Here is a 25,159-nt window from a genome sequence, read left to right on the forward strand (position 1 = left end):
TAGGAGGCCGGGCATGGTGGCTTATGCCTGTAATCCTGGCATTTTGGGAGGCCGGGCCAGGCGGACCACGAGGTCAGGAGATCGAGACCATCCTGGCCAGCACGGTGAAACCCCGTCTCCACTAAAAATATAAAAAATTAGCCAGGCGTGGTGGCATGCACCTGTAGTCCCAGCTACTTGGGAGGCTGAGGGAGGAGACTCGTGTGAACCCGGGAGTTGGAGGTTGCAGTGAGCAGAGACTGCACCACTGCACTCCAGCCTGGGTGACAGAGCGAGACTCTGTCTCAAAACAAAACAAAACAAAATCAGTAGGAAAACATAATTCCTTGTCTTAAACAGTGGAAGACAAGAAGAAGCCAATAATATTGGCTCCTTCTATACAAAGGAGCTGGGTAGCTAGATGATGAGTGGGAGACTTCCATTTGTACCCTGAATTTTGAATAGTGTCAATTTTATACATTTTTAAAAATAGAAATGTAAAGGGAGTGTGCCAGAGATGTCGGCATTTTATTACAAGAGCCAGTAGAAACAAAATTTCTAAAAACACAGAGAGAGAGCAGACAGCGGAAGGAGGGAAGTCCTTGAGCCCTTGAGGGCAGGGGATGTAGACTGCAGTGTAGGGAGAGGGAGCTGCCACGGCCAGGAGGAAGGCCACTGAGGACAGGAGGCAGGACGCTGGAGACGTCAGAGCAGGCAAGCGTGTAGGGTGAGTATACGGGAGCAGGAAGATGGTGGGGAGGTTTCTCTCAAATGGCTTTTATCAGGAGATAAAGTTACCTAATAAAAATGAGATGGCGGCTCTGACTCCAGGGAAGAACAGGAGGACAAGGGAAATAGAAGCTTGTAGGGGAGCACTGCTGGCCCAGATGAGACTGGAGCCACAAGCTTAGAATGAAATCAAGCTGCCCCTGAGGTGGGGTTTCTGCCAGCACCCCAAAATAGGGGAGGAGCATGGGACATATATTAATTGACTCAGGGTAGAAATTTCTAGGGAACAGGTGACAGAGGGGCTGGGAAGATCAGAGATTTAGAGATAGTGGCAAGAGTGGTAAGTTGGTCCATGTGGGATAGGGTGCATCCGAAAGGAGATTTTGAAGGGGACCGATGGATTTGGGAGAAAGTAGAGAAATCAGAGAGCTGGAGATGTTATTGAGGGGAAAAGAACCTAAGAATAGGGCAAGTAACTGAGTGAGGAGTTCCATTCACATTGTCACGGGAGAAGGAACACTTACAGACTTTTTTTTTTTTTTTTTTTTTTTTGAGAGAGAGTTTTGCTTTTGTTGCCCAGGCTGGAGTGCAATGGCACGATCTCGGCTCACCACAACCTCCACCTCCCAGGTTCAAGTGATTCTCCTGCCTCAGCCTCCCGAGTAGCTGGGATTGCAGGCATGCACCACTATGCCCAGCTAATTTGTATTTTTAGTAAAGACGGGTTTCTCCATGTTGGCCAGGCTGGTCTCGAACTCCTGACCTCAGGTGATCCACCTGCCTTGGCCTCCCAAAGTGCTGGGATTACAGGTGTGAGCCACTGCACTCAGCTCCACCTATGGACTTCTTAAGGCAGGTAAATACCTGGGACCTGAGTATCCAGGACCAGCTGGGAGGTTGAGGTCCCAGGAGTAGGGATGGAAAGAAGCCCATGAGCCAGGGGTCCAGGCTCTTTAACAAATGCCAGATAGGGGGCCAGGTGCAGTGGCTCATGCCTGTAATCCTATCACTGTGTGAGGCCAAGGCAGGAGGATCATTTGAGTCCAGGAGTTTCCAGGAGTTCGAGACCAGACTGGGCAACATAGCCGGACCCCATTTCTACAAAAATTTTTAAAAACTAGCTGTGGAGGCACATACTTGTGGTTACAGCTCCTTGGGAGGCTGAGGTGGGAGGACAGCTTGAACCTGGAAGGTCGAGGCTGCAGTGAGCTATGATCACACCATTGCACTCCAGCCTGGGCAAGAGTGAGATCCTGTCTCGAAAAAACAAAACAGTCAGATAGGGTTCTAGATGACCACAGTTGAGTGGGGAAGGGTAGGGCCAGATGGCATGAGCCTCCAAGGAGCCAGGAGTCAGACGTGTGAGAGTGCAGCTGTGAGACTGGCTGCTTCCACTCCTACAGGGGAATGCAGCTGAAAGCAGAGCTCGGGCCTGTACCTCGCTCACCCAGAGCCGAAAGGCTCAACCATAATGACCTGAAGTTCAGAGGCCCCTTGCCTAGCCAATCTCCCCGTCCTTAATCCCAACTTTGATCTCCATGCCTGGACCCTCTTCCCACTGTCCTGCCTTGTCATCGGCTGCACTGTCATCCTCAAAGTCACTCTGTGACTCTAGTCACTCATCCTTTCCAAAATAGTCCTCAAGTTTCCTCTGCAGAAGAGCCTGGCCCTGCCCTGCCATCTCACTCATCCTCCAGAGGCCTGTTGTGAGAGCCCCCTTAGTCCTCACCACCACACTCTCACCCACATTTATAGTCAAGTCTCTCTTATTAAGGGAGGGAATCTGAATCTGGGTTTGCCATCTAAGTTGGCTTTCTCAGAGGCTATCAGAGCCATAAGACCTCACTGCCCTGCCCTAAAGCCACTCCGTCTTCATCTCTTTGCTCTGCTGCAGCTGTTGGAACTCAGTCTCACTCATTAGCAGTCCCAAGACTTCTGCACTGAGGCTGTCCTGAGGATCTCCAGAGGTAAGATCTGCCTCTCCTTCCCGGAATAGCTAGGGTTTTTTTCCAGCCTTCTATGAGCCTGGCAGAAAGGAAGAGGGACCCTGCATTGAGAAATCAACTCAGCCATGCTCACGTGTTGCTGAGAGAACTCACCAGCTAGCAAAGCCCATCAGTGCACTCCTTGAGGAATCAAATAAACACAACCTGAGCCTGAAGACTAAGAGCTGTTTAGGGCTTACTGTTGAGTGGGGGAGGGAGGGCAGAGAGCAGGATACACTATGGTCCATCCACAATGCGTTCAACAACATAAAATCGCACATCGAAAATTGAAAGAAGGCCAGGCAAGGTGGCTCACACCTGTAATCCCAGCACTTTGGGAGGCTGAGGCGGGAGGATTACCTGAAGTCAAGAGTTCAAGACCAGTCTAGCCAACATGGAGAAACCCTGTCTCTACTAAAAATACAAAATTATCCAGGCGTGGTGGCACATGCCTGTAATCCCAGCTACTCGGGAGGCTGAGGCAGGAGAATCGCTTGAACCCGGGAGGTGGAGGTTGTGGTGAGCCGAGATTGCGCCACTGCACTCTAGCTCAGGCAACAAGAGTGAAACTCTGTCTCAAAAAAGAAAAGAAAATGGAAAGAAAGCATGCCTAAATATTTACAGGACTTTCCTCTGCTGAGATTACAAGTAGTTCCCCAAAATTTCAGGTTTTTTTTTTGTTGTTGTTGTTGTTTTGAGACGGAGTCTTGCTCTGTTGCCAGGCTGGAGTGCAGTGGCGCGATCTCGGCTCATTGCAACCTCCACCTCCCGGGTTCAAGCGATTCTCCTGCCTCAGTCTCCTGAGTGGCTGGGAATACAGGCGTCTGCCACCACGCCCGGCTAATTTTTTGTATTTTTAGTAGAGACGGGGTTTCACTGTGTTAGCCAGGATGGTCTCGATCTCCTGACCTTGTGATCCACCTGCCTTGGCCTCCCAAAGTGCTGGGATTACAGGCATGAGCCACCACGCCTGGCCCAAAATTTCTTTAGAAAAATAGCCAAATATTCTACAATAGTATACATTACTTGCATAATTTTTTTTTTTTTTTTTTTTTTTTTGAGACGGACTTTCGCTCTTGTCACCCAGGCTGGAGTGCAATGGTGTGATCTCAGCTCACTACAACTTCTGCCACTTGGGTTCAAGCAATTCTCCTGCCTCAGTCTCCTGAGTAGCTAGGACCACAGGCGCCTGCCACCAGGCCCAGCTGATTTTCGTATTTTTAGTAGAGACCAGATTTCACCATGTTGGCCAAGCTGGTCTCGAACTCCTGACCTCAGGTGATCTGCCTGTCTCAGCCTCCCAAACTGCCGGGATTACAGGTGTGAGCCACCATGTCTGGCTAGACTAATTTTTTAAGATACGGCTCCTACAGCAGTGAGTAGACATGTCACTATGTCAGTGGGAAAACACTGTTTGAGTCACAGACCTAAGACTCTGCTGGCGGCTACAGGCCTTCTCCCTGGAAAAATGCTCATCTGCTCTTTCACACATTGACACCCCATTGTGCACTACCCTGGGTGCCCCAATGTCAAGGGAACAAGCATCCCTGCCTGTAAGAGGCAGAATGTTTCTGGGCCAGCCACACTGATTATAAGCTGACCAACAACGCTGGAACTTCAAAAGAAATGTGTAAATCCAAATAGAAGCATCACAAAAAAGTCCAGAGGCTAGTAATGGCTCTGACACCCAGCCTGTACAGGGAAGGGGGTTAGTTACCCTGGCCTGAACCCCAAGATGACTGTGGCAGGTCTACTGTGCTTAGGGATAGGGTCACACTAGGTGTCCAAATATTCAATTCATCCAGCTGACTCCTTTGTTCACATCCCAGGCTCACAAATGCCTTTAAGAAAAATGTGGCTTCTTTTTTTTTTTTTTTTTGAGACGGAGTCTCGCTCTGTCACCCAGGCTGGAGTGCAGTGGCCGGATCTCAGCTCACTGCAAGCTCCGCCTCCTGGGTTCGGGCCATTCTCCTGTCTCAGCCTCCTGAGTAGCTGGGACTACAGGCGCCCGCCACCTCGCCCGGCTAGTTTTTTGTATTTTTTAGTAGAGACGGGGTTTCACCATGTTAGCCAGGATGGTCTCGATCTCCTGACCTAGTGATCCGCCCGTCTCGGCCTCCCAAAGTGCTGGGATTACAGGCTTGAGCCACCGCGCCCGGCCAAATGTGGCTTCTTTTAAGGCAGAGGTTTATAAACTTGAATAAAGGCCAGAGAGGCAAGGTGTGAAAAACCACCAAAAGTATAATCCAACCTTATTTTATATGATATAAGATTTAACAAACATATATAATGCCATAGATTGTACTCTAAACTTCATATTGAAAAAATGTAATTTGAAAATAGAAATAATTATCTCAAGTTTCATAATTTATTACTTCTCAGATTTGAAATCCAAAATCTAACATTCCTTTCTTATGGCCCAAGGTGTCAATCAACATCAGGTTGTGAATCTTGTATAGCAACGTGCAGCAGAGAATTCATCTTTCCTTTAACTGGGAGCAATATTTAGTTTTACTTAGTTTCATAAGAGAAAATAGCTGCTCATAAACATAGGTACTTCCAAACATGCACAGAATCTCCGCACAATGTGTTTTATATTTAGGGTAACCATTACCTAGGTATCTGTAGCATTCTGGGATTCCCACATCATCATATTTAGTTTTCAGTATAGTGTTGCACTGCAATTCAATAATTTCCATTTGCAGCTCTTCATTCACATGATTAATACTCATTGAGAAAGGTGAACTGAACAATATCATTTCATTTTCATACAGTTTGAAATCAGAGAATCTTTTTTGGAATTCAGTCTTCAATTCTTTAATTTTTGGAATATAGTTCAGGCCATCGCTTTCTTTTTCAGAAACTAATTTCAGTTTAGGGAAGTGGGCCAGATTGTTCCTTGTCAAATGAGTTTCCCAAAGACATAATTTTGCTAGGAATTAGTAAATTGAATCATACATTTGTGTAACCACTTGTGAACACCTTTGCAGAGAAATATCCAATGTATTTAGATGTGTTGTCATGTCAATCAAACAGGCTAAGTCTTTGACCCAATTTTTGCTAGTGAGCTGAGGCACAGATTTTCCTTTAGAAGACATGAAAAAGTCAATTTCTTCCAACAGTTCAAAAAACTGCTTTAGCACCATACCACGACTCAGCCACTTCACTTCCATGTCACAGAACAGGCTTCCATATTGTGCATCTAACTCACTGAACAAAGTGTTGAACTTTCTGTGGTTTGAGCCATGGGAATGTATCCAGGTTATGCTGTAAATTACTGTGTCCATGACAGGATCCATTTTTAACTTTTTAGCACAAAGTGACTCCTGGAGAATGAGGCCATGCACACACTTAAGTTCTGTGCTTTTGCAAAGCCCTGCCACCTTAGATTTCAGTTTTGTACCAAGTTGTTTAACACCAACCATTGCAGAATTACCATCTGTGCTAACACTTACTAATTTTGACCAGTCTACATTAAATTTTTAAGACTTTTCTCAACACATAAAAATATGTCATTTCCTGATGCTGTGCCTGTTATGAGTACCATATCTAAAAGTTCTTCAGTCACATCAAAAGTTTCATCAAGGCCGGGCATGGTAGCTCACGCCTGTAATCCCAACACTGTGGGAGGCTGAGGCAGGCAGATCACGAGGTCAGGAGATCGAGACCATCCTCGCTAACACGGTGAAACCCCGTCTCTACTAAAAAATACAAAAAACTAGCCAGGCGTGGTGGGGGGTGCCTGTAGTCTCAGCTGCTCAGGAGGCTGAGGCAGGAGAATGGCGTGAACCCGGGAGGTGGAGCTTGCAGTGAGCCGAGATCACGCCACTGCACTCCAGCCTGGGCGACAGAGTGAGACTCCATCTCATTTAAAAAAAAAAAAAAAAAAAAAAGTTTCGTCAACACCACGAATGAACACAGACAACGAGGGAGCATTATTTATATCAGTGTTCTCATGAGCTGTGATAGAGAAAGCCACAAATGATTTCACTTTTTCTTGAAACCTGCCCTGTAAGTTTTCAGCCATATCATCAACAGGCTGAGCAACAATATTACCAGTCAGTCTTATATTTGCAAATGCTTGTCTCTGTTAAGGGCACATAATTTCTGCTGCACTCAACAAGCATTCTTTTATGAACTCCCCATCTGTAAAAGGTTTTGATTCCCGGGCAATTTTCTCACTTAATATACAGCTACACTTCATAGCAGCATCACCTATTTTATTCACATTCAAAAGCAAATCATGTTGAAATCTCAGTCTTTTTCTCAGTTCGTTAAGTTTTTTTGTCACGCATCTTTTCTATATATCCATCGTGGTTCTTGCTATGGTTTGTTTCACAATGGTGTCTTAGGGTATGCTCTTTCAACACAGACTTTGTTTGCATATTAAACATGTAGGAACATTCTTTACCTCCACAAAAAAATAGTCTCTCTCCCATTTTTCTTGAAAAGTGTGGTTGTCTTGTTCTATACTTTCTCTTTCCACTTGTGAAAGAGACAAATGCATAAGAAATATCAAAATGTCATCTTTTTTTCTTTTTCCCGCGAGACAGAGTCTCACTCTGTCGCCCAGGCTGGAGTGCAGTGGTGTGATTTTGGCTCACTGCAACCTCTACCACCCGGGTTCAAGGAATTCTCCTGCCTCAGCCTCCCGAGTAGCTGGGATTACAGGTATGCGCCATCATGCCCAGCTAATTTTTGTATTTTTAGTAGAGATGGGGTTTCACCATGTTGGCCAGGCTGGTTTCGAACTCCTGACCTCATGATCTGCCCTCCTAAGCCTCCCACAGTGCTGGGATTACAGGCATGAGCCACCATGCCCAGCCATGTCATCTTTACAATATATTTTTAAAAGGGCCATTTTCTAAGAAAAAACTATTAACTCTATGTTTAAAAGTGTAAGTGTTGTGCTGTTCCCACCACTGTTGGTGTGGAGACCCTCAGGAACTGTGGGGTTTACCAGCAAACAACAGCAAAGGCCACACCTAAAAGGAAGCAGCTACTTCTCATCACCAGCCAACTGCTGCCATGTGGGAATGCAGCCACAGTGCCACCAGATTTTCTCTCCTTTTTCTTTGAGACAGATAGGGTCTCACTCTGTCGCCTCGGCTGGAGTGCAGTGGCACCATCATGGCTCACTGTAGCCTCGACCTCCCAGGTTCAGGCAATCCTCACACCTCAGCCTCCTGAGTTAGCTGGGACTACAGGTATGCAACACCACGCCCAGCTAATTTTTTTTTTTTTTTGTACAGATGGGGTCTCGCCATGTTGCCCAGGCTGGTCTTGAACTCCTAGGCTCAAGTGATCCACCCACCTCAGCCTCCTAAAGTTCTGGGATTACAAGTGTGAACCACTGCACCTGTGCAGACTTTCTGCTGTATCAAAAGAAGCCGGAAATCCAGGGTTTTATGTGAAATTTTTTGATTTTTTGAAATACTCATAACAAATTCAATGGTCTCTTACTGTATAAGCCAACATGTTTGCCGATTAGATAAGGCAAATTAGGGACACTGGTTTGGGGTCACTGGTTTAAACCTGCAAAAACACTACTTGAAGAAAATTAATATCTGAAGATAATTAAATATCTAATTCTGAAACCACAGGTATAAGAGCTTGTTCAAACAAAATCTTAGAGGGTGACCAAAAAAAAAAAAATAAACTGATGAGTTTCCTTTTTTTTTGTTTTGAGACAAGAGGTCTGGCTCTGTCACCCAGGCTGGAGTACAGTGGTGTGATCTTGGCCGGGCGTGGGGGTGGGCGCCTGTAATCCCAGCTACATGGGAGGCTGAGGCAGGAGAATCGCTTGAACCCAGGAGGCAGAGGTTGCAGTGAGCCAAGACTGTGCCACTGCACTCCAGCCTGGGCAACAGAGCGAGACTCCATCTAAAATAATAATCATAATAATTAATAAAATAAAAAATAAAGTGTTGTGTGGCCTTCCCATCTGTAGTTCAGCTACTCGGGAGGCCGAGGTGCGAGGATCACCTGAGCCCAGGAAATCAAGACTCCTCGAGCCATGATTGTGCCACTGTACTCCTGCCTGGGCGAAGGGAGTGAGACCCTGTCTCAAAATAATAGTAAAAGAATAAAGTGCCGAGTGCCCCTAACCTCATACCAGCCCCTTCCTTGGGACCCCCTGTGACAATCCTGGTAAATCTCAATCCACAGAGCTCTGGGACCCCTCACCTCTCCAGGTACTGTTCTTTCTATCTCTATTTTCTTGCCCCTGGCTTTTCTCTCCAATATGGTCCAGAACTATGGCAAGCCCATCAATCTCTGTTCCCTGCTTTTCTTCCAAGGCTCTCTCTGCCTCAGCTTGTAACTTGAATTCAATATATGCAATTGTGGCGATGAGGTGAGGGAGAGAAGAATAGTTAGCATTTAGGGCCACAGACTGTTATGTGTCTTCTCGATCAGTAATATACAAGATTCAAAATCCAAAAAGTAGAAAAGGATATGGTTTAGAACATGTAGAAAAAGGGAAAAAAAAAAAAAAAAAGGATACGGTGTAGTCTTCCTTATATTCCTATTCCAGGCCACCCAATTTCTAACCATAGAGGCAACATTCTGTGTATATAAAAACAAATGTATATACACACACAACTTTTCTTAAAAAGCTTGAGATATAATTTACATATCATAAAATTCACCCATTTAAACTTTACAATGGTTTCTAATATGTTTACACAACTGTACGATCATTATTGTAAACTAACTTTGGAACATTTTTATTGTCCCCAAAAGTACCCATCAGCAGTCACTCCTCATTCCTCTCAACCCATTCTCACTCCCAGCCACAAGCAAGTACTGCTCTAGTTTCTGTCTGTATAGATTTGGCTATACTGGACATGTCATATATGGAATGACACACTACACTTTATCAGTCCATCAACTGATAGACATTTTGGGTCATTTCTACTTTTTGACTATTAAATAATGCTGACATGAACATTTGTAGGAAAGTATGAACATATGTTTTCATTTCTTTGAGGTAGATACTTAAAACAATTGCTGGACCATATGGCAATTCTATGTTTAACATTTTGAGAAACTGTCAAACTTTTCCAAAGCAACTGAACTATTTTACATTCCCACCACCAACATATGAGGGCTCTACCTTTTCCACATCCTTGTCAACATTTGCTACTGTTTGCCTTTTTTATTCTAGCCATTCTAATGAATGTGAAATCTAATGAATGTGAAAAACATCATAGTTTTGATCTGCATTTCCCTAACGACTAATGTTGAGCATCTTTTTGCATGCTTATTGGCCATTCATATGCCTTGTTTGGAGAAACGTCCATTGAAATCCTTTGCCCATTTTTTAATTGGATTGCCTTTTTATTGTTAAATTGTACTATGAGTTATTTATATATTTGGACACAAGTCCCTTATAGAATATATGCTTTGCAAATATTTTTTTCCAGTCTATAGATTTTTTCTTTTTTCTTTCTTTTTTTTTTTTTTTTTTTTTTTTTGAGACGGAGTCTCGCTCTGTCGCCCAGACTGGAGTGCAGTGGCGCGATCTCGGCTCACTGCAAGCTCCGCCTCCCGGGTTCACGCCATTCTCCTGCCTCAGCCTCCGGAGTAGCTGGGACTACAGGCGCCCGCCACCACGCCCGGCTAATTTTTTTGTATTTTTAGTAGAGACGGGGTTTCACCGTGTTAGCCAGGATGGTCTCGATCTCCTGACCTCGTGATCCGCCCGCCTCGGCCTCCCAAAGTGCTGGGATTACAGGCTTGAGCCACCGCGCCCGGCCTTTTTTTTTTTTTTTTTGAGACGAAGTTTCACTCTCATTGCCCAGGCTGGAGTGCAGTGGCGCAATCTCGGCTCACTGCAATCTCTACCTCCCAGGTTCAAACGATTCTCCTGCCTCAGTCTCCCAAGTAGCTGGGATTACAGGTGCTCACCACCACGTCTGGCTAATTTTGTATTTTTATTTTTAGTAGAGACAGGGTTTTGCCATGTTGCCCAAGCTGGTCTCTAACTCCTGACCTCAGGTGATCCACCCACTTCGGCCTCCCAAAGTGCTGGGATTACAGGCATGAGCCACTGTGCCCAGCCAGTCTATAGATTTTCCTCTGACTTTTTAAATATGGCCTTTGAAACACAAATATTTTTTATTTTGATTAAGCCCAACTTCTCAATTTTCCTTAATCACTTGTGCAAAAACTGTGTTTTCTTCTAAGGATTTTACGTTTTAGCTCTTACATTTAGGTCTTTGATCCATGTTGAGTTTTTTTTTGTATATACAGTGTGTTCTCCATTATGTTTTTACATAAAAAGCAGAATACTGTACACACAGTTTGTCTTTTTTCATTTAATATACACTTTGTCTTTTTTCTCTTAATGATGTATACTGGAGATTGTTTCCCATCAGTACACAAAATATGATTTCATTCCTTTTTACAGCTATATAGAAAAATATCTTATGGATCTGCCAGACAATTTTAGCCACCTGTTGCTTGATATTCAGGTTAATTCTAATTTTGCATCAAACAACTTTGCAATACATTATTTCACACTTGTCTGAGACTATCTGTAGGATAAATTCTTAAGAGTGGAACTGCAAGACAAAATGATAATTGCAACTGTAACTTTGATAGATATGGCTAAGTACCTAATCTGCATAGAGATTTCTCCAATTTCACTTCCAATAACAAAGTATGAGCATGCCAGTTTCTTTACCCTCTTCTCCACTGTGCTAATAAACCTTTTGATCTGTGACTACTTGATAGGTAAAAAGTTGTATCTCAGTGTAGATTTCATTTACAATTCTTTTACTACGAGTGAGGATGAGTACCTTTTCCTATGCTTAAAACTCCTTTTCTGTCTGTCCACAACCTGCCTATATTTCTCCTAAGTTGTTGGTATTTTTCTTACTCACTTGTTAGGTGCACTTTTATTTTATTTTATTTATTTATTTTTCTGAGACAGAATCTTGCTCTGTTGCCCAGGCTGGAGTTCAATGGCATGATCTCGGCTCACTGCAACCTCTGCCTCCCAGGTTCAAGCGATTCTCCTGCCTCAGTTTCCCGAGTAGCTGGGATTACAGGTGCCTGCCACCACACTTGGCTAATTTTTTCTATTTTTAGTAGAGACAGAGTTTCACCATGCTGGCCAGGCTGGTCTGGAACTTCTGACCTCAGGTGATCTGCCCGTCTCCGCCTCCCGAAGTGCTGGGATTACAGGCGTGAGCCACCACGCCTGCCCTTCAGAAGGTTTCACCATGGGGACGCACTTTATTTTTACCTATTTATTATTTATTATTTATTTTTTGAGACAGAGTCTCGCTCTGTCACCCAGGCTGGAGTGCAGTGGCACGATCTCAGCTTACTGCAAACTCCGCCTCCCGGGTTCACGCCATTCTCCTGCCTCAGCCTCCCTAGTAGCTGGGACTACAGGCACCCACCACCGCGCCCAGCTAATTTTTTGTATTTTTAGTAGAGACGGGGTTTCACCGTGGTCTCAATCTCCTGACCTCGTGATCCGCCTGCCTCGGCTTCCAAAGTGCTAGGATTACAGGTGTGAGCCACCGCGCCCGGCCACTATTATTATTTTTTAAGATGGAGTTTCACTCTTGTTGCCCAGGCTGGAGTGCAATGGTGCAATCTCGGCTCACTGCAACCTCCGCCTCCTGGGTTCAAGTGATTCTCGTGCCTCAGACTCCCAAGTAGCTGGGACTACAGGTGCCTGCCACCATGCCCAGCTAATTTTTTGTATTTTTAGTAGAAACAGGGTTTTACCATGTTGGCCAGACTGCTCTCGAACTCCTGACCTCAGGTGATCCACCTGCCTCAGCCTTCCAAAGTGCTGGGATTACAGGTGTGAGCCACCATGCCTGGTCTGGTGTACTTTTTTTTTTTTTTTTGAGATGGAGTCTTGCTCTGTTGTCCACACTGGAGTGCAATGGTGTGGTCTTGGCTCACTGCAACCTCCACCTCCCCAGTTCAAGTGATTCTCGTGCCTTTGCCTCCCGAATAGCTATGATTACAGGTGCCTGCCACCATGCCCGGCTAATTTTTTGTATTTTTAGTAGAGACAGGGTTTTACCATGTTGGCCAGGCTTGTCTCGAACTCCTGACCTCAGGTGATCCACCCGCCTCAGCCTCCCAAAATGCTGGGATTACAAGTGTGAGCCACCACACCCAGCCTCTGCTGCACTTTTATATCAGCAAAACCAGTCTTCAGTTTTGATGAGTTACCAATAGTTTTCCCTGGTTTGTCACTTGTCTTTTGACTTTGCTTATGGGGATTTTTTTCCCCCATGTAAAACTATATTTCTGCAGTCAAATTTATATATATATATATATTAGACAGAGTTTCCCTCGCTCTTGTCACCCAGGCTGGAGTGCAGTGACACGAGCTCGGTTCACTGCAGCCTCTGCCTCCCGAGTTCAAGTGATTCTCCTGTCTCAGCCTCCTGAGTAGCTGGGATTATAGGCATGCACCACAGCATGTGGCTAATTTTCTGTATTTTTAGTAGAGACAAGGTTTTACCATGTTGGCCAGGCTGGTCTCGAACTTCTGATGACAGGTTTTTCCCCCTGCCTCGGCCTCCCAAAGTGCTGGGATTATAGGCATGAGCAACTGTGCCCGGTCTGAGTCACATTTTTAAACATAATGCACCACATTCTTTTTTTTTTTTCTGAGACGGGGTCTCGCTCTGTCACCAGACTGGAGTGCAGTGGCCCGATCTCGGCTCACTGCAACCTCTGCCTCCCGGGTTCAAGCAATTCCTCTGCCTCAGCCTCCCAAGTAGCTGGGACTACAGGAGCGCGCCACCGCACCTGGCTAATTTTTTGTATTTTAGTAGAGATGGGGTTTCACCATGTTGGCCAGGATGGTCTCAATCTCTTGACCTCATGATACACTGGCTTCGGCCTCCCAAAGTGCTGGGATTACAGGGATGAGCCACCATGCCCAGCCTGCACCACACTCTTTTCTGGCATAGGTACTATGCTTTATTTCACATGGGCGTGGATTCTCTGGTTTCTCGTATCTCCCCTTTACAATCATTCTTTTTTATTATTTTTAATTTAGGACATATCAGATATTAAACTGAGAAAACAGATACTACACTTGATCTTAGCCAAAAGGCTGAGAAGTGATACGATAATTCTTCAGGTAGAGAAATGATTATAAAGATTTAAGTATATTTAATTAAAACCTAATTAAACTTCGAGAAATTATATAACTTTTGGCAGGAATTTGTTTGCTTGTTTTCTGGAGACTATACGCAGAGTGCTCCCAAATCTCCTCCTGGTAAACACTGCTAATAATTTGGAATTTATTCTTTCAGATTTGTTTTCCTGTATTTATCATGGCTTTCCAGGTCAATATATATAGTTCTAGCTTATGCTTGTTAGATCTGTAGTATTCTTTCTAGAGATTACGTTCATCAGAACATACTGCTACAGATTATTTTAGAGTTCACCTACACCAACACATTTAGCTCAAATGTATCTATAAACCCAATATTCAATTTTCGCCTCAATGACAATCCCTTCAAAATATATTATACTCCACCCTCTCTAATATCACCATATTCACTCTCTTACTCTACCAAAGCCTAGATACCTAAGGACAGTGTTTCATTAATTGGTTACAACATAAAGCTAACAATTCAATTCTATGTTCTATTTTGGTACCTGTCCAAGCAAGCTACCAAGTACATTATTCTAGCAGAGTCAGCCCTGGAGAGAGAAGAATGAATGTACACAATCTATGAATAAATTCCAATCTTCAATCTTGTACTTGGTAGCAGATTAAGTCTCTATTTCTCTATAGCACCACTACAGTTTTCTAGGAGTTTTGGCTGTCCCTTTATGATGTCTCCTTTGGCTTTGTATGCCTACTGGCAGAAATCTGGATTACTACTCTTTCCTTCTCTACAATCAGGCATAAGAGATTTGAGAGAATGTAAAGAAATTCCATTATTTTGTATCCAGCAGACATACATTCTTATTCAGTACAAGGTGTAAAACATACCTTTTACTCATCCCATCTTTGCTCACTAATCTGATTTGAAAAGCATCCTCAAACACAAGAAGTGTTTCATGTAGAATGACTTTGTCAGGCAGGTTCTTGAGCAAAAGTGTTTTGGCATTTTGATCTACATAAAAACAAAAGAACATTTTTGGTGAGTTTAGATTTAGTAAGTATCTAAAGTCCCCTAAGATAGAAAAAATACCCCTTAGGCCGGGCACAGTGGCCCACACCGGGTGCAGTGGCTCACGCTGGGCGCAGTGGCTCACGCCTATAATCCCAGCTTTGGGAGGCCAAGGTGGGTGGATCACGAGGTCAGGAGATGGAGACCATTCTGGCTAACACAGTGAAACCCTGTCTCTACTAAAAATACAAAAAATCAGCTGGGCGTGGTGGCATGTGCCTGTAATCCCAGCTACTCGGGAGGCTGAGGCAGGAGAATCGCTTGGACATGGGAGGTGGAGGTTGTGGTGAGCCAAGATCGCACCACTGCACTCCAGTCTGGGCGACAGAGCGAGACTCTGTCTCAAAAAAAAAAAAAAAAAAAAAAGAAAAGAAAAAAGAAAAACACCCCTCAAAGAGTTGCAAAGCTGAAACAACCACACATCTTCGTTTGTTTAACAAATATTTGAATACATACTCTGGGCTAGGGCCTGTGCTACATGCTCGCTGTGAAACACGAACTTGGCCTCTGCTCTCAGGCATGCGTTCTTGTTGGAGAGGACTGGTAAATGAAGAGTCACGTAATTATAAACTTTGACAAGTGCCAGGATGGACAAGTAACAGGGGCAATGAGGAAGTGCAGTAGAGAAGACTTACTCTAGTGTGGGTGTAAGGAAAGAGTTTTCGGATCTGAGGAAGTTATATTTAAGCTGAAACTGGATGGATGGGTTTCAAGTAGCCAGGGACTGAGTCCTGGAAAGAATGTTATGACAGAGAAAGGTGAGCCATGCAGCTCGAGCACAGGAGAGAGGGCAAGGTGCCATGGAGGCAGGTGGCCTGTCGGAAACTGAGGACTACTTGCATCAAATTAGGAAGAATGTGATATTCCTGCCTGACCCAGAATCTTCTAGATACATCGATATCTTTGAACAAATTACCTTGTTTGCATACCTTTGTTTCCTTTCTCTTTGGTTTCTTAAATTTAATTTCAAACCCAAGGACTTTTGTATCACTTAGTTCCAGGGCCTTTTCTTGATCATCAGCAGATTTAAAATTCACATAACCAAATCTCCTACAGAGATGTAGAAGGAAAGGGAAAAAGCACACCCAGGTAAGATGAAGCGCCTATGCCTCTGGTTAACTAATCACACTAGCTGTTGGAATAGAAATTAGCACTAAGTCACAAGCAGCTGCCTAATTTACAATTTAAAACCAAGGCTCCACAAACTGGCAGTCAGTACTGTGAAGTAACTATGGAGTAGTAGTTCTCACCCAGGGAGCAAGTTTGACAATGTCTAGAGACATTTTTGGCTGTTACAAATAGGGAAGCATCTAGTATCTAAAGGGTAGAATCCAGGGAGGTTGCTAAACATCCCACAACGAACTGGACAGCCACCACAACATAGATTGCCCAGCCCAGACCCGGCGTGGTGGTTCATGCCTGCAATCCCAGCACTTTGCGAGGCCAAGGTGGGCAGACTGCTTGAGCTTAGGAGTTTGAGACCAGCCGGGTCAACACATATTTCCTGTCTCTACAGAAAATACACACACACACACACACACACACACACACAAATTAGCTGGGCATAGTGGTGCATGCCTGTGGTCCCAGCTACTCGGGAGGCTGATGTGGGAAGATGGCTTGAGCCGGAGGGCAGGAGTTGTGGTAAGCCGAGATCACACCATTGCACTCCAGCCTGGGTGATAGAGCCAGACCCATCTCCAAAAAAAGAAGAATTTTCCAGTCCAGAATGTCAGTAGTGCTGAAAGCAAGAAACCACGTTCCAGAGCAAGGATTGAGAATCAGTACAGAGTTTGCCTACTGACATCTCTATTAGTTTTCTGCTTAACAACTGACAAAATTTAACCAAAAGCTATAGAAAGTGTGGCTTGCAATTACCAATTTTGGCTGGGCGCAGTGGTTCACACCTGTAATCCCGGCACTTTGGGAGGCTGAGGTGGGAGGATCACTTGAGCTCAGGAGTTCAAGATCAGCCTGGGCAACATGGCGAAACCCCATGTGTACAAAAAAGGCATGGTGATGTGTGCCTGCAGTCCCAGCTATTCAGGAGGCTGAGGTGGGAGGACTGTGGGAGCCCAGATGGCAGAGGTCACAGTGAACCATGATCACACCACTGCACTCCAGCCTGGGCAATGGAGTGAGACCCTGTTTCAAAAAAATTTATTTATTTATGTATTTATTTTTGGCTGGGTGCAGTGGCTCACACTTGTAATCCCAGCACTCTGGGAGGCTGAGGCAGGCAGATCACTTGAGACCAGGAGTTCAGGACCAGTCTGCCCACCATGGCAAAACCGCGTCTCTACTAAAAATACAAAAATTAGTCAGGTGTGGTGGCAGGCGCCTGTAATCCTAGCTACTTGGGAGGCTGAGGCAGGAGAACTGCTTGAACCTAGAAGGCAGAGACTGCAGTAAGCTGAGATTGTATCACTGCACTCTCGCCTGAGCGAAAGAGGGAGCCTGTCTCAAAAAAAAAATTTTTTTTTTTAATTTTTAAGAAACAGGCAGGGCACAGTGGCTCACACCTGTAAGCTCAGGACTTTGGGAAGCTGAGGTGGAAGGATCACTTGAGCCCAGGAGTTTGAGACCAGCCTGGGTAAAATAGCGAGACCCTATCTCTAAGACTTGGAAGATCTTGGGATTATTTTAATATTTTGGTTGGGAAAATGGGGTAGCAAAGTTTAATATAACAGATTTACTAAACATGAGCCACTGAAGGATTTTACGTATTCACTTTGAGCTGCAAGTGACTGAGGTAAAATTCCACCAAAAGGTGAAGAGCAGTAACAAAAGGACCTGAGAAGACAGCAGCCTATGAACCATCATGAAGTAGCATAAAGCTACTGGAACTCCTAAATTCTCCAGGAATAGTAAGTGCTGAGCTGATAAGCTCTTAAAAACCTTCTTAGTTTATTGGTACTTACCTGGACAAGCCAACTCTGACGCCAACAACTTCGAGATCATTGTTAGCAAAAAATTAACTGAGACCAGCTTTTGGTTCAGCAGCAGTTTTGTTGAAATTCAGGTTTCCAACAAACAGCTGGAATGCTACACATGGTTCAGTTGCTACTCAAAAAGGTTAAAAAAAAAAAAACCAAAAAAAAACTCAGTTCAGATAAAGTAGCACTAAAAGGAAATCCATTGAAGATTGTAACACCAAGCTTCTGTGGCAAATCCCATTGTTGCTTGTTTGGGCTAATGGAGACTAAGTTTTTGCCAACGTGACATTCTCCATGCATCTCCTGCACTTTAAACCACGGCCAATAAGTTACCTTCTAATTTTTGCTTTTTGGCTCCAGGGGAATCTTTCTGATTGGCCATTTCCTTCTTTTGTTTATCAGGTGTTTGAAACTTGATAGGTTCTGTGGGTGAAAGCTAGAATATCGCATTTGCAATCATCTGCTTGGGCCACTAATGAGTAAACTGGAAACTTTTATATTCCTAAGCTACACTTAATTGTCACAAGACTCATGAGTTGAGTCTGGTCAGGGTACTTTCAAAAGCATTTCTAAATTAGTAAGAAAGTTATTTAATCAAAGAAATACAACAGCCCCTTCTGATGGGCTTCACTTACAACTAGCATTCCATGATGTCAGTCACACTGCTTAACAGGGCTGACCCAGATCATCCGACCTTCCCCCCCTCCTCTTCCTCACTGCCTTTGTCACTGCCACTGTCGCCATCCTGTTTATCATCTTCAACCCTCATGGGAAGGTCTTCTCTAACTTTGGTCCCAGCTTTATTTTTCCCCCCACCCCCAGAATCACAAGGGAAGCCACCTAATCAATTACTATTACACAGACTAGTTAAGAATGACAAATTCTCCTTTCAGAGAACAATTGTTCTTTTATATCCGGCTGTATATAAAAATCTAAGAAAAAAATTCACAGCCACTTTAACTTTTTATTTTGAGATAGGGTCTCACTTATGCTGCACAGGCTGAAGTGCAGTGGTGAGATTATGACTCACTGCAGCCTCAATCTCCCTGGCTCAATCCATCCTCTTGCCTCGGCCTACCAAGTAGCTGGGATGACAGGTGTATGCCACCATACCTGGCTAATTTATTAATTTCTTATAGAGATAGGGTCTCGCCCTGTTACCCAGGCTGGTCTTGAACTCCTGGCCTCAAGCAATTCTCCTGCTTCAGCCTCCCAAAGTGCTGGGATTACAGGGTATGAGCCACGATGCCCAGCCTCATTTTAACTTTATTATGAAATAATTTTAAATGTATGGTTCTTGCATTTTAATAACTATAGTAAGAATTACTGCTTTGGTAGCAATACTTTAAATGTTACACAGACTCCATCAAGACAAAAACAAACCACTGAAAATTAAATCTGAGATGACCTACCTGCGTGGTTCATAAGCACAAAGACAGAACTCATCAATGTATAGTATTTAAAGACAAAATTTCTGGGCTACGCACGGTAGCTCATGCCTGTAATTCCAGCACTTTGGAGGCCAAGGCGGGCGGGTCACTTGAGGTCAGGAGTTCAAGACGGCCTGACCAACATGGCCAAACCCCATCTCTATTAAAAATTTAAAAATTAGCCAGTGTGGTGGCACGTGCCTGTAATCCCAGCTACTCAGGAGGCAGACGTTGCAGTGAGCCAAGACAACACCAGTGCACTCCAGCCTGGGTAACAGAGCAAGATTCTGTCTCAAAAAAAAGAAAAAGAAAGAAAGAAAAAGAAAATCTCTGACTAGGGTCAGGCAGACAGCAAAGGTCAAACATCCACTGAAACTCCTCAATGAGGCCAATCATGAAGAATCAGCCAGGGATTGCCAAGGCATTTTTCAGAAGGATGGATTTTTAACAGAATCTCTCCCCGAGTGCTAGAATGGCGCACACAGCAGCTTGTCTCTAACTCACAGCCACTCACCAGGAACCTGCAGAAGGGTTCTTTACCTTCCTCATCCTGGTCCAATTCACTGTTCCGGTCGTCATTCTCCTGGTGGCTCTTATGGTCCTTGAGCTTGGCTCCCCTCTTGCTTGGTGATATTAACTTCTCAGAAAACACAGGAGCCAGAGACTTTTCCTCCCCTCCTTTCTTTCCTGGGGCAGTAGTATTCCTCCCACAACTCTTACGAGGGACAAGAACCTGGAGGAGAAACAGCAACAATGAAGATGCCTCTTCATGAAGCTACAGTCACACTGTACAGTCGCTAAGTGCAAGATTCGGGTCAGGCATGTAAATCAACAACTATTTCATCTCTCTAAGATGGATTTCTCCTAGAGAAATGTAGTAAAAAGTCTTCCGGCACCAGAATGACCTGGCATGTTTGTCTAAAGAAAAAAAAGAAGGCCAGGCCTGGTGGCTCACGCCTGTAATCCCAACACTTTGGGAGGTGGAGGCGGGCGGATCACCTGAGGTCAGGAGTTCGAGACCAGCCTGACCAACATGGAGAAACCCCATCTCTACTGAAAATACAAAATTAGCTGGGCGTGGTGGTGCATGCCTGTAATCCTACCTACTCAGGAGGCTGAGGCAGGGAAATTGCTTGAACCCGGGAGGCGGAGGTTGCCGTGAGCCGAGATCATGCCATTGCACTCCAACCTGGACAACAAGAGTGAAACTCTGTCTCAAGAAAGAAAATTTAAAAAAACAGAATGCTGGGCATGGTGGCTTATGTCTGTAATTCCAACACTTGGGAGGCCAAGGTGGGCAGATCATCTGAGACCGGGAGTTCAAGACCAGCCTGGCCAACATGGTGAAACCCTGTCTTACTAAAAAAAAAAAATTTTAAAACTGGCCAGGTATGGTGGTGCACACCTGTAGTCCCAGCTACCCGGGCAGGTGAGGCATGAGAACTGCTTGAACCCGGGAGGTGGAGTCGCAGTGAGCTGAGATCACACCACTGCACTCCAGCCTGGGCAACAGAGTGAGACTCTTATCTCAAAAAAAAAAAAAAAAGAAAAAGAAAGAAAGAAAAAAAGAAAAATTCTCAGACTTCACTTAGCACTAACAAACCAGAATCTCCACAGGGAAGCATCCAGATTTCTATGAGTACGGACGCTACTGCCCCAAGAGAATATACATCAATTATTCAAGTCATTAGAGCCCCAATTCTGACTTTGTATGATGGGTCAGTGTCAAAATGCAGGTGCAAAACACGGTTTATTCAGTGTACCGGAGGGAAAACTAAAACTACCTTTAGGCTATGTATATAAGGTATATATGAAACATAAATGAATTTTGTGTTTAGACTTGGGTGCCATCCCCAAGATATCTCATTACATATCTGCAAGTATGCCAAAATCCACAAAATCTGAAGTCTAAAACATTTCTGGTCCCAAGCATTTTGGATAAGGGATACTCAACCGATACAGTAAATGCTATCTTATGTTTCTCAACTTAACCAACTGACTGGATTAAATGACTGTCTCAATTCCAAATAGGTCTTACTATAATAACTTAATGCTTACGAAATGTCAAGCATGAGTGGGCCACTCTGTGGTACCCATACTAATGTGAGTGTCTCTATTCCTGTGAGCTGAACTGTATCTTTAATAAGAACCTGCTGTGGTGTTTGCTAACCTATATATGACCATAGTATTTGCAGTTTCAACTGCAGAATTAACTAAACATCATATAGACCAATACAATCAACGCAAAAAGGGCCGGGCGCAGTGGCTCACACCTGTAATCCCAACACTTTGGGAGGCCGATGCAGGCAGATCACATGAGGTCACGAGTTCGAGACCAGCCTGACCAACATGATGAAACCCCATCTCTACTAAAAATAAAAAATTAGCCGGGTGTAGTGGCACATGCCCCTAATCCCAGCTACTTGAGAGGGTGAGGCAAAAGAATTACTTGAACTCAGGAGCTGGAGGTTGCAGTGAGCCAAGATTGTGCCATTGCACTCAAGCCTACGCAACAAGAGTGAGACTCCATCTCAAAAAATAAAAGAAAATAAATGCAAAAAGTTATTGAGTCAATGAAAACAAACTTCAATGCTTTGGAAGTACTTGATAAAGCTTAAAAAACTGCAATCAAATTAAGTGTGCGTGAGCAACCATAAAAGAATGGGAAAAGCCATAAAACTGTGGGAATCTGTATTCAAACTGCTTTACTTACTAGGGTGTTAGAATTTTCGTTTGCTTTAAAGAAACAAACGTTAAATTGCAGAAAATGCATTATGTGTATACTTTATGCAGGGAAGATAAGCTACTCCAGCAGCAAACTCAAAGGTAAGGCCTTGGTTCCATATCAAAATATTGCCAAAGGCATACATAATATGTCTTAAATTAAAATCAAAAGGTATGGATGGATAATTTTCATGATTTCCCTACTTTTACTTTTTAAAAAATTGTATATATTTAAAGTGTACAACATGTTTTAATATACTTATGGCAAAATGGTTACTACAGTCAAGTAAATTAACAAATCCATCATCCCTAATAAGTGTGTGTGACAAGGGCACCCAAAACCCACTTTTACTTTTGATTAATTAAAACAACTAGACTGAAGAGGGCTGAAGAAAGTTTCTATCACACAACCAGTTGCTCAAAGTGGACAACAAATAAATGCTATCTGCCTCTCAGATCAAGCTGCTTAGGAGAAGACTGAGAAATGAATGGGAAAGGTATAGGGGGTTTGGATTCAGCAGACCTATGTATATCTGGCTGTCACTTATTAGTTCTGGAAACATGAGCAAGCTGGTTCATGGCTAAATCTGCTTTCTTGTCTAATTTTAGTATATGTGCTGCCGAAGCGAGCACGCTTTCTTGTCTAAAAAATAGAGCTAATGATGCCTACCTAACCTGGTCACTGTGAGGATGAAATGAAACAATGTATAAAGCAGTGGTCCCCAACCTTTTTGGCACCAGGGACTGGTTTTGTGGATGACAATTTTTCATGCATCCAGTGGGAGGGAAGAGGGATGATTCAAGTACATTACATTGATTGTGCACTTTATTTCTGTTATTACATTGTAATATATAATGAAATAGTTATACAACTCACCATAATGTGCCTTGAGCTTGTTTTCCTGCAACTAGACAGTCCCATCTAGGGGTGACGGGAGACAGTGACAAATCATCAGGCATTAGATTCTCATAAGGAGTGTAAAACCTAGATTCCTCACATGCACAGTTCCCAAAAGGGTCTGTGCTCCTATGAGACAGTATTGCTGCAGCTGATCTGACAGGAGGCGGAGCTCAGGCAGTAACGCCAGCAATGGGGAGGCAGCTGTAAATACAGATGAAGCTTCCCTCATTTGCCCACCGCTCACCTCCTGCTGTACGGCCTGGTTCATAACAGGCCATAGACCAGTACCACCAGTCTGTGGCCCAGGGCTTGGGCACCCCTGGCATAAAGCCTTTGTACAATGGCTGCACGTATGAAGCATTCCATATTCATTAGCTGTGTACCCACTAACCCACCTTAATTCTTTCAGGACTCAACTTAAACCTATTTTCAACTTTCAAAGGAGAGGCTCTCAGAAGAACATAGTAAAGACTTCAATATTTGTCAAAAGAAGAAATACGAAAACATGTTTGGCAGGTACACAAAGTAATAGACTTCTTTTCTTTTTTTTCAATTTAAAATAGCCAGGCAGGGCTGAGGGAAAGCACTGCCCTCCTGGGCCATAAATGAATGGATTTTAATGAATCAATTTAAAGAATGAAGAGATTTTCTTTTAAACCAGTATTTCCAGACAACCAATATGACTTTACAAAGAACACCTTGGCATTCCCAAAATAACCCACACTTGGTCACGAGGCATTATGATGTATTACTCTTTGCATAACATTGATAATATTTCTGGAATTTTTTTATCTATGCTCATGAAAGAGAGAGTGGTCTGTGATTTCTCAAAACGACCTGGTCAGGTTTTGGTATCAAGTATAGTGTGGACTTGTAATACTAGTTGAAAAGTGTTTGCAATATCACTTTTGAGGTTTGTGTGTTGTTGTTTTTTTTTTCTTTCAGACAGACTCTGTCTCCCAGGCTGGAGTGCAGTGGTGCCCTCACTACAACTTCCGCCTCCCAGGTTCAAGCGGTTCTGCTGCCTCAGCCTCCCGAGTGGCTGGGACTGCAGGTGGAAGACACCACGTCCGGATAATTTCTGTATTTTTAGTAGAGATAGGTTTCTCCACATTGCCCAGGCTGGTCTCAAACTCCTGGGCTTAAGTGACCCACCCTCCTCCGCCTCCCAGAGTGCTGGGATTACAGGCGACAGCCATCCAGCCCAGCCAACTTTTGAGATTAAACAATGCAGTTTAACTGCTTTACTATGGATTTTAATTGTTGACAATAATAAATGCTACTCTGCTCAATTCTGTACATATAATTACCTCATCTCTACTGCTATTGTCCTTAGCTTCTGACATCTCATCTTCCCCATCTTCTGCCTGCTTTGGGAACTTATTTTCTTCAGTTCACCTTGATTTTTTTTCCTGCTCAAAATGGACAGGATTATTATTAGGCACATCACGGGGCCTTCACACATTCCAAGCCATGCACGTTTTGCCTCTAGTATTTCCAACAGTAAACTGGCATGTGGAATAAACTTATGTTAGGCCTCACCTTTTTATTTTCATTTGGTATTTTACTCACACCAGCGAACAGAAAAACAAATAGAAAAGGTGATTTTTCATGTTGTAGGTGAGGTCTCCCATACCTCTTCTTTTGCCACAATCGACAAGTGGAAACTCCTTAAGGTTAAGAAAGGAAAAAAAAAAAAAAAGGCAAATTCCCGGGAATTCCTCCTTACTACTTTCATTCTGCTCCATCACGTGTTTTCAAATAACTGTTTTTTGGGGAAAAAAAAAATAGTTCCACTACAGACTACTCAAACGGAAGCACACTGGGCCAAAATAAAGGGGACACAGGGCCAAAAACAGTACCTGCAATTCAAGTACCTTTACCTCCCCAGTCAGATAATTCTGTGAACTGGGGCAGCATCCCTCACTACCCCCACCAGAATTCAGAACACAAATGAGTCTGCAACCCTCGCTGCCCACGGCAGCCCTTGTCCCTAACACGTTTTCCTTTAAGGCTGTCGCTGGTGTAGGGCCCCGCCCTCCCAGCGCCCGGCAAGGGCCTGTGCGGTGCGCCCCTGAGAGCCACCACGCGTGACGAATGCGGGCACGACGCCTGCGGAGAGCCCGGAGAAAGCCGCGGGCGCGGACACGCTGGGGACGCCCTCTCAGCCGTTGCCCAACATCCAAGACCCGCCGGGAAGACGGCCACGTAGAGCGACGGCGCCCTGGCGACTCCGCCTCGCCCAATCAGAGCCCGCACCACCCCTGAACCAATCCTGAGCCGCGACCCTGGGAGGGGCGGG

General features: G+C 44.2%; 2 long non-coding RNA genes and 1 pseudogene across 2 annotated transcripts; 1 reads left to right on the plus strand and 2 right to left on the minus strand.

The window, feature by feature from the left end:
• The first annotated feature begins 419 nt into the window (after positions 1-419).
• LOC106992763 (uncharacterized) lies at positions 420-24,149 on the plus strand. Its single transcript, XR_001438808.3, has 4 exons — positions 420-706; positions 2,603-2,675; positions 23,267-23,373; positions 23,803-24,149. It is a non-coding gene; the product is annotated as an uncharacterized LOC106992763 (long non-coding RNA).
• LOC114671661 (U2 spliceosomal RNA) lies at positions 13,674-13,806 on the minus strand (annotated as a pseudogene).
• On the minus strand, positions 14,631-20,303 carry LOC100425424 (uncharacterized). Its single transcript, XR_013402229.1, has 3 exons — positions 19,773-20,303; positions 15,796-15,916; positions 14,631-14,809 (listed from the first exon to the last, which is right to left on the minus strand). It is a non-coding gene; the product is annotated as an uncharacterized LOC100425424 (long non-coding RNA).
• Positions 24,150-25,159: the final 1,010 nt, after the last annotated feature.

Source organism: Macaca mulatta, chromosome 12 (genome assembly GCF_049350105.2).
Source record: "Macaca mulatta isolate MMU2019108-1 chromosome 12, T2T-MMU8v2.0, whole genome shotgun sequence".
NCBI lineage: Eukaryota > Metazoa > Chordata > Mammalia > Primates > Cercopithecidae > Macaca > Macaca mulatta.